Source organism: Tauraco erythrolophus, chromosome 7, assembly GCF_009769465.1.
Source record: "Tauraco erythrolophus isolate bTauEry1 chromosome 7, bTauEry1.pri, whole genome shotgun sequence".
NCBI lineage: Eukaryota > Metazoa > Chordata > Aves > Musophagiformes > Musophagidae > Tauraco > Tauraco erythrolophus.
Window position 1 is genome coordinate 17,368,680 of NC_141471.1, and position 15,116 is coordinate 17,383,795.

Genomic DNA, 15,116 nt, shown 5'->3' on the forward strand with positions numbered 1-15,116 from the left:
TGACATGGGAATGACCGGGTTTTAATATAAAGCAGTGGTTTATTTCTGTTATTTTCTACAAACAAATCATTCTGTTGGATAATTTACTAAAAAAAAAAGATAAAATATTTTTTAAAAATTCTATATTTCCATGTTGTATTTGGAAATTTAGTACCAAAGTGTGCAACTGGGCCTAAGCCTGAGCTCCATCACAGCTGCCAAACTGGGAAAACAGCTTTGTACTCCCAGGCTGTTGGTCCCCCATCAGCCCTCCAGCAATGCCTGTCTGACCTTGGTCTCTAAACCCGCCAAAGACCACCCAGACTGACACCGCCACCATACTGGCTGCCGCTGGTCCAGCCATCACTGGGCTTCCCTTCCACATCGATTTGCCATTGCACAAGCAGAAAGCCAACGCACCCCTTGTTTCGTTACTGGGGCTGGAATGTTGTTTTATATGACTTTACAGTTTTGCTTGTAAAACACCTTCTTTTGGGTAGCTGTAGAAAGCAGCCTTTCTACCAAGGGACTTGTTCTAGCCAATTTTTCTTTCAGTGTTCTAAATTTTATTGAAAAAAGAGAGGTTTATGTGTGCAAAGTAAGAAATGCATTGCACTGGCTCTGAAATGTTTATATAAGGGACTTCACCGGCCCCAATCTTAGACTAATTGGCCAAATGAAGTTGTCTCAGACTTCTTTGAAGTACAGCATGAAATGTACTTGTAATTAAGGCACAAATGTTGTGGCACAAAATCATTTTATGCCTCTGTACTGTGGATCTGGTGGAGTCAGAGGCTATACAAACCAAGCAAGGGTAGCCCTGCAATTTCCATTCGGTCTGTTCAGATTTCTGAGAAAAAGCCCATTTGCCAGATGAGAACCTGTTGATCTTTTTTTCTTGAATAACCCCTATTCTTCTCTCCACTCATCACTTTTCTTTTCGTTTTCCTTCTGCCAATCTCTAAATTTTCAGAACTTCCACATTTTTATAATGCCTTGAAAGCTTAGAGTAACAAAGGGAAAAATGAAAAAACAGGGAAAAGTGCTACCCTGTGGCCACCACTTTTAGTTTATTATATTTGGCAGCAAATAAGAAACTCAAAGCTGAACTACCAGAAAATTGAAATACTTTGAAAACATTCCACAAATTGTGAAAAACATAAAAAAAAAAGGTTCACCTCAGACTTTGCAAAAATGAAAATATTTTTTATTCCATTCTGGTTAGTTTTTTCTCCATTCTGGTTTCTTGTTGCATTCACTAGAAGTCATAACTGTTTAGGCCTGAATTGTCTCTCCTGGTGTGGGTTGGTAGAGAAAGGTTCACAAGCATCCTGCAGCTTTTGCTGGCTGGTTGACACTTGGGAGGAGACATACGGCTGTTTGCCTTTCTTCCATGGGAAAGGCCTTGGTGGCCAAATCTGGTGTTTTCCCAGGAAAACGCATGAATTCAGAAGGAATTCTTGAAGGTGGCCTGCCCTTTACCTCTTGGCCAACTCTGAGTCCATGCCCTTTTCCTCTCCTTTGGTCCACTTGACCACAATGAAGCACGACCAGCAAGGACCTGCAACGGCGACGGCCTTCACTTGATCCATCACGGGAAAGTGCTGAGTGAAAATTTCCTGCCGCCTCGGTCTGTTGTACGTGTGGGATTCACCAGCGGCAGGAGACTGAGGCTCTGCGCTGCCTTTGAGAGCCTTGTCAGCATTTTAATTTGGATCTGCAGGGGCAGGTGGCCCTTGCGAGCAGATGCTGGCTGCCCGTGGGGATGGCTCTCCTCTGCCAGCCGGGTCTGCCCACGCCCGGGTGTGCGCTGTGAGGTGCTCTCACCCCTCCGCAGCGGCGGGGCCGGTGGTGTGGCGGGCGCAGAGGTGGTGGGCAGAGGGGCCGCAGGGCGCTGGAGCCAACACCGCTGGCGGACACACCTCTGGGTCCCACTGGAAGAGAGACCCACGGATGTACAGCTCCGCCTCTTCTGCTGCCGTGGGAGAAGCTCGCCTGCAACCGCTCTGTCTCATGTTGAGCCTCTGGGCAGCTCCACGCAGCGCTGGGCCATCGGAGGTGCCCGTGATGCCAGCGGTCCTGGGCACGCTGGGGACTCTCGCACACGCACGGGGCAGGGTGCCGTGTGTCACACGGTGGGGTGAGAAGCAGCACAGCCTGGCGTTAATACTTCCATTGTAAATATGTAACACAAAGGGAGTTTTCCCTCAGAGGGGCTTCTGCCTATAAGCACTGCAAATCCAAGCTCCAAAGTCTTCACTTCCCCAAAACCAATCAGAGTTTTGCCCAAGTAAAGGATGGCCGTAAAAACTGATGCCCTTCTGGCATCTTCTCATTTTGTCTTGGCTGCTGCCTCCATGTGCTCAGGGATATCTCCAGAGCTCAGTTTTTGCTGCGTTTGGCTGCAAGCTCTCCAGCCTAAGATCATGAGTGATGTGGCTTGGGGACACATCACGTGTAGCTTTACATCAGAAATGGTAGTTTGCCAATTGTAGGTATAATTAACAGACTGGAAAAAAATCCCAAACAATAGCTTCAAGTAGCCTCAAGCCAAGTTGTGGGTAGAATATTAAATAGACTACATTTTTCAGAGTGTGTAGAGAGAATTACATCTGTGGCTGGGGAGTGGTTCCGGACAACCTGAGGGGAGCTTTGAAAGGCTCATTAGCTTGTGATGCTGAGATTTAAGCTTTGGATTCATTGGGCTGTTGGACTCCCAGGAATATTTCCTGGGCTTTCACAACTTAGACTCAGCCCGATCACTCATGTGCTCGGTTACCTTGAGAAAGAGAAGATGACAATTGCTGACATGAGGCTCGTCAATGGTTCATGACAGCCTGTCCTGCCCTCAGGATTAATAGAGTAGTCATGCACATAAGATACTCTCTGGGGATCCGGGAGATTTGGGTTAAGTTACCAGCTTTGCTATGATTTCTGCGGAGTTTGGCTTCTCTTGTCTGCAAAGTGGGGATAAATAACATTTTCCTTTCTCTGCCTTGTGTCATTGAATGTAATGACTTTAAAGAAAAAAGAAACTCCTCTGGCAAAAGAGACTGTCAGATCTCAGTGTCACTTGGAACTAAGAAACATTTGCGATATAATTCAACAGGCGCTATGGAGAACACAGCATCTATCAGACAAGGAAAAACAACTTGGGATTCAGGGCAGGACAAGAACAGAATGCAAAACTAGGTAATGATAATAATTTATGTTCATATAAAGCCATAGAAACATAGAAAAATAGAGGGTAAGGTACCCCAATGATCTCATAGCCCTTTCCAGTTCTCCAAAAGTTTTGCTGTTCCCTACGGATATTTGTCTAGCCTTTTTTTCAGAGATGTCCACTCCCTCCATCAACACCACATTGCCTTGCTCATGAAAACAGCAAGATGCAGCTCTCAGTACCTGGCTACAGTCAAGGCACTTGCCCTTGCCCACAAGGCCTGGTACTCCACCACAGGATGAAATTCACTTCGTTTCATAAATTTGTTCTTGACAAATCCATGCTGAGTGCTATTTATTCCCTTGCTATTGATTAAAAAATTACCAGAGGATTAAAGTTAACTACTAAAGGCTGAAGTCTTGCCTGTGTTTCATTAATATGGATCACGCTGGTTATCTGTTTGCAGCAAAGATTGATATAAAAAATATACAATAAATTTAAGACTTTTGCCAACACTTGCAACCCTGCTGACCTGTGAAGCAGAGTGGGTTTTGGCCTTTTTCTTTCTACAAGAACATCTATCAAATTGCTTCCACTTCCCCTAGATGTCCCTTGGTAGCTACTACTCGATGTGTGCCATGATCTTCTTTATCGTCTCCTCAGGAAGGACCTTTGTGCTCAGCAGCTCGTGTATCTTATCAACTATATCAGCTCGTCTAATAAAGATGCTACTTCTCCGTACGAACTCAGCCTCCCGAATGCTGAGGGTCATCATCACTTCCAAGGTCACCATGGTCATGCCCCCTTCTTGAGATGTTCTTGTTTTGCTTTTGCCTCTCTCTTGCCTCAGACTTTTCTCTCTCTTTCAGAGAGAGAAATGTCAGCTCTCCTTGGCTTCTTCTCTTTCTTCTCTTCCCTGGAATCTGTCAAGCAGTCTTTTTCTCCATTTATTTATCCCTAGATGTGCAGTCCTTCTTGACATACTGTCAAAGAAGTTCCGTGAATGTCCTGGGGCCATGCATTTTCATTACTATTCCAAGAAATTAAAAAGAAAATCCAGACACACGATTAAAAAATATAAATCTTTTGCTTGTCTTCATTAGGAATTCCATATAAACCGGGAACATTTTCAGCCCGAGTCTTAGGGATGAACAAATGAAAGAAAAATAAAATATAAATTCAATAAATAATATGATGTAGCTTTTCAAACCTTCTGACAAAGTTTAATAAACCTGAGTTACTTAGACTCATGTTTATCATATAACTATCCGTAGGAACATGGTATATATAAAAAAAAAAAAAAAGATTTGCTTGTATTCCTATAGAGACATATTGTAAGGTGTGAGAAGAATGGCCTAGACAATAACTGTCCTTTGCTTTCAAAAGCTGAAATATATCCTCATATAAATAAAAGAACAGCCAGTAGTGAAGGTTATTTCAGTGGAGGAAAGTAACAGCTAATCCAGGAATTAGCTTTTTCATTGCAGAGAACATTTTACAACTTCAAAGTTTCTTTCATTCCAGAATGAATATTGCAAACATATCCTAATTGTGAAAAAGTACAAGATGGTTACAACATCTTGTGCTTACAAAAATGAAGACTTCGATGGAAATAAACTTTTGGGAAGAGATTATAGTTTGTAACACAAAGAAAAAGAACAATGACATCCAAATAGAAAAATGTTCAGTGTTATTAAAATTTTATTTCCATTTTTTTCTTCAGTTGATTCTTTTTTTTTATTGAAGGCCAAAAGTATCCTTAAGACAGTTAACTGTAGTCAGCATTTTGCAAGAAAAATCTTTCCATTGGAAGACTTCCAGTCAGGTCTCTATTTCAGTTCTGTAGAACTCATACTTGATTTTTCCATCTAGTTCTAGCCTATCAGATGTTTTAAAATCTGTCTTATGATGCCTGTTTAATGTGAGTGACAAATTTTGTTAATTTTAAAGGATAACTTCTTGTTTCCAATTTTCTCAGTGTAATTTTACAGTTACTATCCACAACCTGAGGTCCAGATTTTGATGCTCTTATTCTTGCACTGTGGCATGACCTACCTGATGCTTGTAACTACAAGTCAGTTGGGATGACAGCATGCACATGGACAGCTAAGCTGGATTATGAGAACACAGGTATTCATGCCTTAAGATGCTATGTGGTGGCCAGTGTGTGTGTGCTCCAGCCTCCAGACCCTCTTGGTGACTTCTTACAAAAGGCAGCAAGATCTGGACATGAATCCTGAGGTGGAATTCAGCCCCTAGAACCAGACACCTAAAAGCAGGGATTTCTACAGGTGAAGGTGTCTGAGATCCTCCTATTGTCAGTGGCGACCTGGTCAACATATCAAAGGAGTTAGAGAGTCTTTGGTGATCATGTAGGCATCTAGCTGAAATGCCTCTCGACTCAACTAGTGTGTTGACTAGATCGTTAAATTCCATAATGGGGCTTAGATACCTAGATCACCTCTGGGCACAAGTGTCCTGATACGTGAGCTGAATCCCACCTCTAGTTTCTTAATAAAGTGCTCAGCATGGATCTATTATTCTACTGTAAACTTCCCCCTCACATACAAGGAAAAGGATCAAATCCTTCTGAAAGCCTAAAAAGGAGTAAAACCCCTTTCATTTTCAGTTTCTGTATTGGAGGTGTTAGCCAGGATCAGCTGTGGAGCCACTCTGGCGTGCTGGTTGTCATGATAGTTCCCACCAAGATACAAACGGGAACTGAGGATTGAAGAACTAAATCTGGTTCAAGGTAAGTTCCAGGGAAGTCCCAAACTTTCAATGGTGTATTAAAGTTGCTATTTTCAGTCTTTGAAGGCTTGAGGATCATGACTCTCACCTCATATCATTTCACTATTTCAGATGGAAGATAACAGTACAGCACATGAGGGATCTAGGCTGCTGCACGTTTAAAAGTATCATCAACCTTTAAACAGAGGACACAGCAGCATTTGCACAGCAGAAGCTGCAAGTGGACTGAATAGTGTATTTCTTACTTTTTGTTCTCACTGGTTCAAATTTCTTTCACCTGACCCGGCAGTGCAATTACTGTGCCGTGTACCAGCAGTGGAAGGAAGATGGCAGCATCAAAATACCAATATTCACATATGTACAAGTTACCTATTGGGGATTTTCCACTGATTTCTCAGAGTTTTTTAATGGGTCTGTCTTAGCACAGTTTTGATGTTTCTCAAGTCTGAAGACAGACACAGGAAAACTGCTGAACGATTTGCAACGTTTGGTAGAAATTTTACAAAGCTACAAAGCAACAAACAAGACAAGGGGAATATTTTCTTCCACTGCAGTTGTTGAAGTCGTGTGTGGACAGTCTGTCCCAGCAGCTTGAGAGTTCTTCGAGAAAAATCAGCGCCAGTTGTATGACTCTTGGCTGCAAAGAGTCTCAATACACATCTGTGTGGACCAGCTTCAGAAAGCTGAGTGATCATCCCATCACCACCTTCCGCATCACAGATGCTTATCCTACTTTTGACAGCTACAGAACAAACATAGTGTTTGTCGTGGTTTAGGCTGATCCAGCAACTAAACTCCACCCAGCCGGTTTCTCACTCCAGTAAAGTGGAGAGGAGAAAAATGTAATAAAGGGACTGAGGGTCGAGACAAGAACAGAGGGAGCACCCACCAACCATGGTCCTGGGCAAAACAGACTCGGCTTTCTTAAAGCAAAACAATTTTTAAACGGTTACTTAAAAGGACAAAGGGAAACGAAACAGGTTACTTGAGAGGGTAAAAAGAAACAAAGCCAGATCTTTAAACCGACACCTTCCTTCCCCCCCCCCCCTTCCTGTTCCTCCCGGGTCTACCTCCTCCCCCTAGCGGCACAGGGGGGCAGGGACTGGAGGAGTGCATGTCAGTTCATTCCGTGCTGTTACTGCCGCTTCTCTCTTAAAAGAGGAGGAGTCCTTACATCCTTTTCCCTTGCTTCAGTGGATCCTCTACTCACGAGGAAAAATCCACAAACTTCTCCAGCGTCAGTCCTACCCGCAGGATGCAATCCTTCCCCATCGGATTGCTCCAGTGTGGGCTTTACCACAATCTCGGATTCTTAGGGAGTTGTTGCCACTTGCTCCAGCGTGGGTCGTCACACAGACTCCAGATGCCTCTCTACCTTGCCATGCGTCCCAACACGACCATCCTCAGGCTCAGGCATCTTCTCCCCACGGGCTGCGAGTGGGTCTCTACTCCACCGAGGCCGTCCTGGTTGCAGGGGGGCCACCTGCCACCTCGCCACCGGCTGCAGGGGAAACTCAGCTCCAGCACACCTCCTCCTGCTCCATCCTCATTGACCTCGTGTCGATGAGGCTGTTTCTCTCAGATCTCAGTCCTCTCCAGGTGAACTCAGCCCAGTGGGCACCCCGGGAGTGGGGTGCCCCCGAGTTCCCCAGCCGGCTCCGTTGCTGCCATTCTCAGTGGGTGGCGCCAGCCTGACGCAGCCAGTCGTCCGGCCGGGAGCCACGGAGCGGGGGCAGTGCCCTCCTCCCTTCTCTCCTCGCTCCTTGACAAAGCGCCTTTTCTGGTTCCTTTGTCCCGACGTAAATAGGGCAATTCGCAGAGGCGCCGATTGGCTCAATCCCGAGGGGGATGGGAGTCCAATCTGGTGGCCAGAACCAGGTCTAACCCAGTTCCCAAACCAGGGAGGTCACAGGGAGCAGAGCCCCTCTCCTGTCACCAGAACCCTCCCTCCGCACCCCATCAAACCATGACGGTGTTTCACAGAGGAGAGTGCGTGAGTAGTCTCTTGGAAAATAGCTTGGTGCCAGTTAGAGGTTAATGTTCCCATATATTTTTAAATAATAAATACCTCCATGAAGGAAATATTAAAAGAAAATTGTTCTTTACTTGTTTGGTTACTCATAAATTGTGGGATAAAGAGATCCCAGGACACTCACTGCAAGCTATCTGCATGGTAGTTAACTGAATGTTTGGTTACCTGAACAAGCCTTTCATATGACTAACTAATTGCCATTTAAACACGAAATTTGCAACTGTCTCAGCTGCTCATTCATCAACTGCATCATTACTATTCTCATGTAATTCCGTTGTAACGATGAATGAGAGACAAATTGTTTTATCACTGGCAGAAAGAACAATGATTGTAGCGCACTAAAATCTGATGATGGTGTGTAGATACGACAGCCTACTACCTGAAAGAGAAACAAAGAAGTAAGACAGCAGAAGGCTTTCTTGGACACGCAGCTTGCTGGAGAATTCCCGAACACAAAAGTCATCGAAACTGACTGAACTCATGAATGATGAGAAAATGTTCCAGGATGGCACCACCACAGATCTTGTTCTGGGAAACTCATTTCTAAGACATTATTAGCGGTAGGAACTATAGAAATTAACAAGACCTATAATGGTGACTGAGGAAATTCAAGTTACATTATGACATTGGGGGTAAATCTTTGAGTGACTATCAGGCTATTAGGAAGGTTAGCACTTCTTTTTAGGAAAGTAGGTGTCTGAAGAGTACAGGATGCTGAAAGCTTATGTAAGAAGGACCTACCTGAAAAATCCCTGCCTCACTGAAGAACACCTGCACCTCAAGGGGAAACCCGTGTCCCTGATTAAAAGATAGGCAAGGAACAACTTAATCTGTTGATATCTGCTATTACCTAGTGGATAGACTGCCTTTAGTATGTACAGCAAAAGCTCTGAATACTCAACTCACTGTCTGGAACAGACATGACGGTAAACTCTGTCATTTACTGTATCAGAAACATGATTCCATAGATATTTAATTCTACTGAGATATTTATTTTAATGGGCTTGTTCTGGGAGCCTATAAACAGTCAGTATCTACTGAATCTCCCGGCAGGAGCTTTGTTCAGCCCTGTCCATATCATTCTCACATGGAAATGCTCAAGATTTAAGATGATGCATTCCACTATATACTTTTCACTCTGTTTTTAACATCTAAGTACAACACCAGTCAGCCAGGGTCTTCAAGCCGTACATCAGAAAGGAACCTTCTCATCAGCTTCTTGCTGTGAATGTGAAAAAGAGGAGACTTACTTTTGTAAACATACTTAGAAGACTATACCCCCATGGCAGCTGGTGCACAAAGACTGGTAGGAAAATGTGCTTCAGTTACCAAAGAAGAGCCAGGTGACACTTCTGGTACTGTGCATGTACCAGTCATAGTCATCATCACAGAAGGAAACTGTCTCTTACTGCTACACTGTAAGAAATAATATAAATGACACATTTATTTTTCTGTAGAAGCGCCCTTCTTTATTCTTGTGCCAATTTTTGCTCATCCTGATTTTCCAGACATGCTTGTTTTCACTTTGTTCAGCTAATCAGTGGCCTATATTATTACCTAAGGTCTGTAAAGTGACATCTTTAGGCATATTCCTGGAATTCACTTTCTTGGAAAGAAGAATGTTAAATTTTCCTGGTTTAAACCAGGAAAGGTTTAGTAGGGAAAATGAAGTACAGCATTCTATATAAGAAATAAGATCCCTCTACAAATCAGAGTCTAGTTTGCACTTTCAGTGCACTTTTGCGAAGCAGCTTTGCCATCTCAGTAAAACACGAGAAAAGTGTTTTGCTAACAAGAAGTACCAGCCAGCACCTTCTTGCACTAAGCAAGGCCTGCACCTTGCAGAGGGGAAAAGAAAAAGGTATCCATCGTTTTGACCAATTCAGCACTGACAGTGTAATATTATTTCTCTTCAGTGTTGTCCAATAGGAGTAAAATTGTAGAGTGGAAAGTGTCTGTGCTGAGGGCCATTCCTGCACACTAAACCTTTCAAGGAGATCTTGCTTTGCTTTAGCTAGCTGTGATCCCATGGACTGAATGCCCCTGTGCTGTTGGGTACATGGCTGGAGTACATCCCCATTTGTTTGAAAGGGATCCAGTTCATATTGTCCAAAACTCCTCTGTGATCCCAGTCAATGCATGGCAAATGCATGAGGCATTTGCTTCAAAAGTCTTATCCTGATCTGCACTAAGTTGTAATGGAGACACAGCCCGCTCAAGGGTCTCCCACTGTCTGTTCATTTGGCATGGCAGAGGCACTCAGGGAGCTGAAGGAGACAGTGAATCCCCACTTTTATAACCCCCTCTGGCAACAATTCCGCAACTTGACACAGTTGCAATACTGATGGCATAATTTTCCAGCTTTAACGGTGATGGCCTCCATGAAGTCTGGATCTTTTTGTCCCTTGAGCTCTACAAGTCAACCACGACACCACAGAATACAAATTAAGGTTATTCTGTGTTCTACATCCATGACGTTTGTCATGAGGTCTGCCCTCACAGAGACCGAGGGGATATCAGCAAGGACCCTGAGCGGAGCCAGCTGCTGATCCCACCAACACCTTGAGACCCACCAGTCCTCCCCATGCAGTCAAGCCATGCCAGTTGAGACCAGACAGAGTAAGCACTTAGGCGGTGACTGATTAAATAGGGGTTATGGAGTATCTGAGGAAGCTGCCAAAATGCCTCATGATTAATCAAAATCTTTAAAAAATTCAGGGAATCTGAGTGCTGCAAAATCTCACTCTGTTTTTCATCTCCTGGGAAGGTAAACAAATGAGCCTGCTCCACACCAGAAGTTAATGGTCTTGGGAGACCCTGGAGCCAACAAACCACATAGGCATTTCTAAAGCAGATCCCTGTCTCTTTCCTAGTGACTGTTTTTTGGCTAGTGCATTAATTTCCCAACAGCTCCTGGAGCATCTCCCTCAGCCTGACTTCCCTACTCCTGGCCATCACCTACCACCTCCATGCAGCAGTGGCCCTGGAGATCCTCTCCAAGGGCTCTCCTGGGAGGTGCAGGGAAAAGCCCACAGCACAGTGGTAATAAGATGCACAAACACACAACGGCAGAGGGACAGGGCTCCTGAAGACACCCAGCATAGCTCAGGCAGGGGCAAGAATCTGCCCGATTACAGAATAGAGAGTAGTTGGGTTAGGCCTTGTCCATATTCATGAAGATCTACAACAGGTGAAAACCAGCTCTTTTCATTCAGAGGTTCCTCCATGCTCCTTCCCTCTCTCAAGTGAAGAAGCTTGAAATAGTATTCCCTCTGTTGCCTGAGATGCTCCTGGATGCCTCCAAGTGTCCCAGGAACAGGGCAGCTGGCTGCTCTAACATTTATTCCAAGACACTAAGACCAGAGATCCAGCAACCAGAATGCCTCAAATATACATGAAGGGCAGGCAGGAGCTATCCTTAAATTAGGAACCAAAAAGTTGTAATTTTGGACAGGAAGACAGAGCTGATAATACCAGTTTTATTTGTGGTGAGATTGTCTGAAAACCAGAGAGAACGTGATGTTTGTGATGTTGGGATCCTTTGCCTGGGGTCTTTCTGCACCCCTGACTTTTCCTCATGGTGCTTCAGGAAGCCCACACTGTGCTGAGCAGTTTGCTAATGACTATTGACTGCTTCATTTTGCGTACATCTGACTTACAATTTGCTGACCGTGCACATTTGCTTTCTCCTTGCCCAGCGTCAGTCATGGGATGCTGGAAGCAGCTGGGAAACCAGTGTGGACGTCAGGTGAATCGCGAAGGGCCTCATGGGGTCCATTTCTGCCCACAGCTGGCTGAAATACCCCATATTGGAGTACAGGGAGACATGGATAAATCTCCGGCACATGTGGGCTATGTTTTCCACTTACACAGATTGGATAAATAAGCACAGAGACAAAATAAAGCATTTTTCTTTTAATAATTTAAGCTATGCGTCAATGATTCAAAATTAAAAACAAGCATTGGGGGGAGGTAATTTTCTGCATGACAACGCACATGTTGGAAAAACTTTGGGCTTGTGAGTAAATGGCACGCTTAGCTGAGAGACCACAAACCTCAACGCGTACCTGCAAGCTGCGATTCGGTCTGAGCCCAGAGCTGTAAGAGGCAGAGCTGTGTTGTCTCGGCATCATAGGCATTTCTGAGGGTTTTTTTGGTCTCCTGTGTGCTCAGTTTCCCATTTCACCTTCTCAATCACAGCTTCTGCAACCGCTCTGCTTGGGGTGCATCTTCATCCACAGAAGCATAAAAATGAAATGAAATGAAAATATATTCTTTGCTGAAGTTTTGTTAATCTGCAGAGGGAGCCAGACAGGAAATTTGTACATTGGTCCTCACTGACATTGCAAATAATATAAACTCCTTATTTCCTCCACAGCTGGCTGGAAGCTCGGCTCCTTCGACACAATGAGGGGAAATATAATTTTCTGTTTGTGTATTGTTGGAGGTTCTCGTTTTTACAGCTGCTATTTGACTCCCTCTATTTTTTATAAAAGGCTCTTGTTTCTCCTCATATGCAGGTTACCTGCCAAAAAATAAGCCTTTGCAGGATGTGCTGCACAGTCGTCAGCTCTCGTGTCTGTGCTTGCAGTGGTCATTGAGTCTGGAAAGAGCTGAGGAGCCATCAGCCCGGGGTGCCCCTCACCCCCCAGCCCTCCTCCTCCTGACTTCCCACCGCAGCCACCCCCCAGGATGGCCTCCAAAAGATGACTGAAGACAATAACACTGGTAATAGCTGATCTGGATGCACCTCAAATATTTACCCCATGATACAAACTCTTGTGGTTTTCCCACCAACCATCCTCCAGACAAATGTTTTGAATTATCCATTTCCAGGAACAAGCTCTTGGGAATGGGCCAGAGCAGCTTTCCCAAAGATGTTGGCTACCTGGAGGCAGTGGGTAGCTCTGCCGCACAGGTAAAACCCTGCCCTTGAACCCCTGACTGAGCTGCCTGTACGCCCACCTTTCCACAGGCAGGGGTGCAGCACGCCGGGTACCTGCGCACTGCGGTCCCAGGTGCTGTGCCGGATGCCAGAGCCCAGCAGCTGTGCAGTCCTTGATGGCAGCTCAAGGGACGGGGACCCTTACAGGTCCTGACAGTCTCGCAGGTCCGTTCCCACGTTCTCCTCGGGATGTGACAGCGTCTCCTTATCAAACCTTTCCCTATGGGAAACTTCCCACACAGTGGAGTTTGATCCGACTCTTGTAATTACCACACCCAGGCTCCAGTCTGCAGACTGTTAATGGCAGCCCAAATTAACAAAGTCCTTAGTGCCTTACCATAATAACCTTGGTTAGTAAAACCAGGGGAAGTATATAATCACAATAAGGCTGCTATGTGTACACAAAGGCAAGATTAATAAACCATTGTTGAGCCTGGGCTAAGTCAATCAAGCAGAACTGATTGGAAGCCAAGACAGCAGGCAGGTAATCATCAATCTGTATGCGTGATGTTGAGTTTAAAGACCAGATGTTACTTGAAACTTGTGCAGATGCAGGGGGTGTCCGGGAGGGCACCACAGCCTGTTACCATACACCCCTGCATGCGGATCAGGAAGAGCTGCATTCTTTGTGATTAACCCAGCTTGAACTTTGAAATCTGAGTCCCAAATATTTGCAAGAAAACTGCAACTAAGACAAAGGGTTGGGATTTGAAAGGCCCTTTGGTTCTACAGTGTGTGACAAGCTTCCTACAGAGTTTGAGGCAAGTCCCTTCACCTCCTGGGACCTCACTTTCCCATATTCAGAACATGATTCTTCTCCAAACATATTTCTTTTGCGTTGTCTTATTTCCGGGGGAATTAGTACTGAAGTCTTGGAAGGGAAAAACAAGAAGGCAAAACCAAGAAAGTCTGAAAGAGTTTTTACTTATTTCAAAGACAATGAGCACAGCTGATCACAAAAGTAATAAACATTTCCAAGTTCAAAAGAAGTCTTTTCCTAAATACCTGGATAGTGCTTTGTTACTCTTCTCATACTCACAAACACCAGTATTTCTCTGCGTCCTTTATACTTGTCCTTAAGTAGCTGATCAGTCACTTGAAACATTGTACAAGAAGGCACCATGTTTCCAGCAATCACAGCTTCACAACTGTAGATCTCCCATGTTGAGAAGGAAAGTCTTACATTCTGAGGGCTTTAGCAGAGCCATTTCCCCTGGCATTGGTCAGCCATTAAATGATCCCCTTTCCTTTCCTCATCCCAGGGCATTATCAGGGGGTCCAAAGGACATGGGGACAGCAAGGGGGGTCCTGGATGACGTGATCACCGGATGGGCGGGCAGCATTCCCACCTCGCAGGCAGGCATGGGGAAAGTCTCAGCACTCAGGCTCCTGCAGACTGACCCCACAGCACCCCTTGCTTACACAAGTCACAGCCAGAGCAGGCTACTTATTTTACCCTTGTGAAAGTGCTTTAACTTTAGAATAAAATATTGGTTTACCCTCTGCCCTGCTGCTCAGCGTAACTCCAGAGTTAGCTTCCATAACTATAACAAACCTCCTAAGCAAACAGGTTTTAAGTTATTCTTCCAAACCAGACTGGATAAGGAGCAAGCAAGCTGTATTAGGGCTGATTCGTTGCCCCCTCCTCTGCTTCTGCTCCTCCCTGGCCGCCAGGAGCTGACAGATGGGCAGCCCTGAGGGTATCCGTCAAAGGTGGACATGCTGTTTCCTGGAAGCTCACCACGGCGTGCTGTGGATGGGTGATATGGGAGGGCAGCTCATAGATTCATAGAATCATAGAATCATAGAATCATAGAATGGTTTGGGTTGGGTTGGAAGGGACCTCTAAAATCATCTAGTTCCAACTCCCCTGCCATGGGCAGGGACACCTTCCACTAGACCAGGTTGCCCAAAGCCTCATCCAACCTGACCTTGAATACCTCCAGGGATGGGGCAGCCACAACTTCTCTGGGCAACCTGTTCCAGTGCCTCACCACCCTCATTGTAAAAAATTTCTTCCTTATGTCTAAACTAAATCTACCCTCTTCCAGTTTGAAGCCATTGCCCCTTGTCCTATCACTACACGCCCTTGGAAAAAGTCCTTCTCCAGCTTTCTTGCAGGCCCCCTTTAAGAAAGCTGGAGAGGGACTTTTTACAAGGTTCAGCTCCTGGATGGACAGCTAGTTGCTTTCTGAGGAAGACTGAGAGACAGGGTTTTGTTGTTTCACTTTACAGCTTACCCTGAA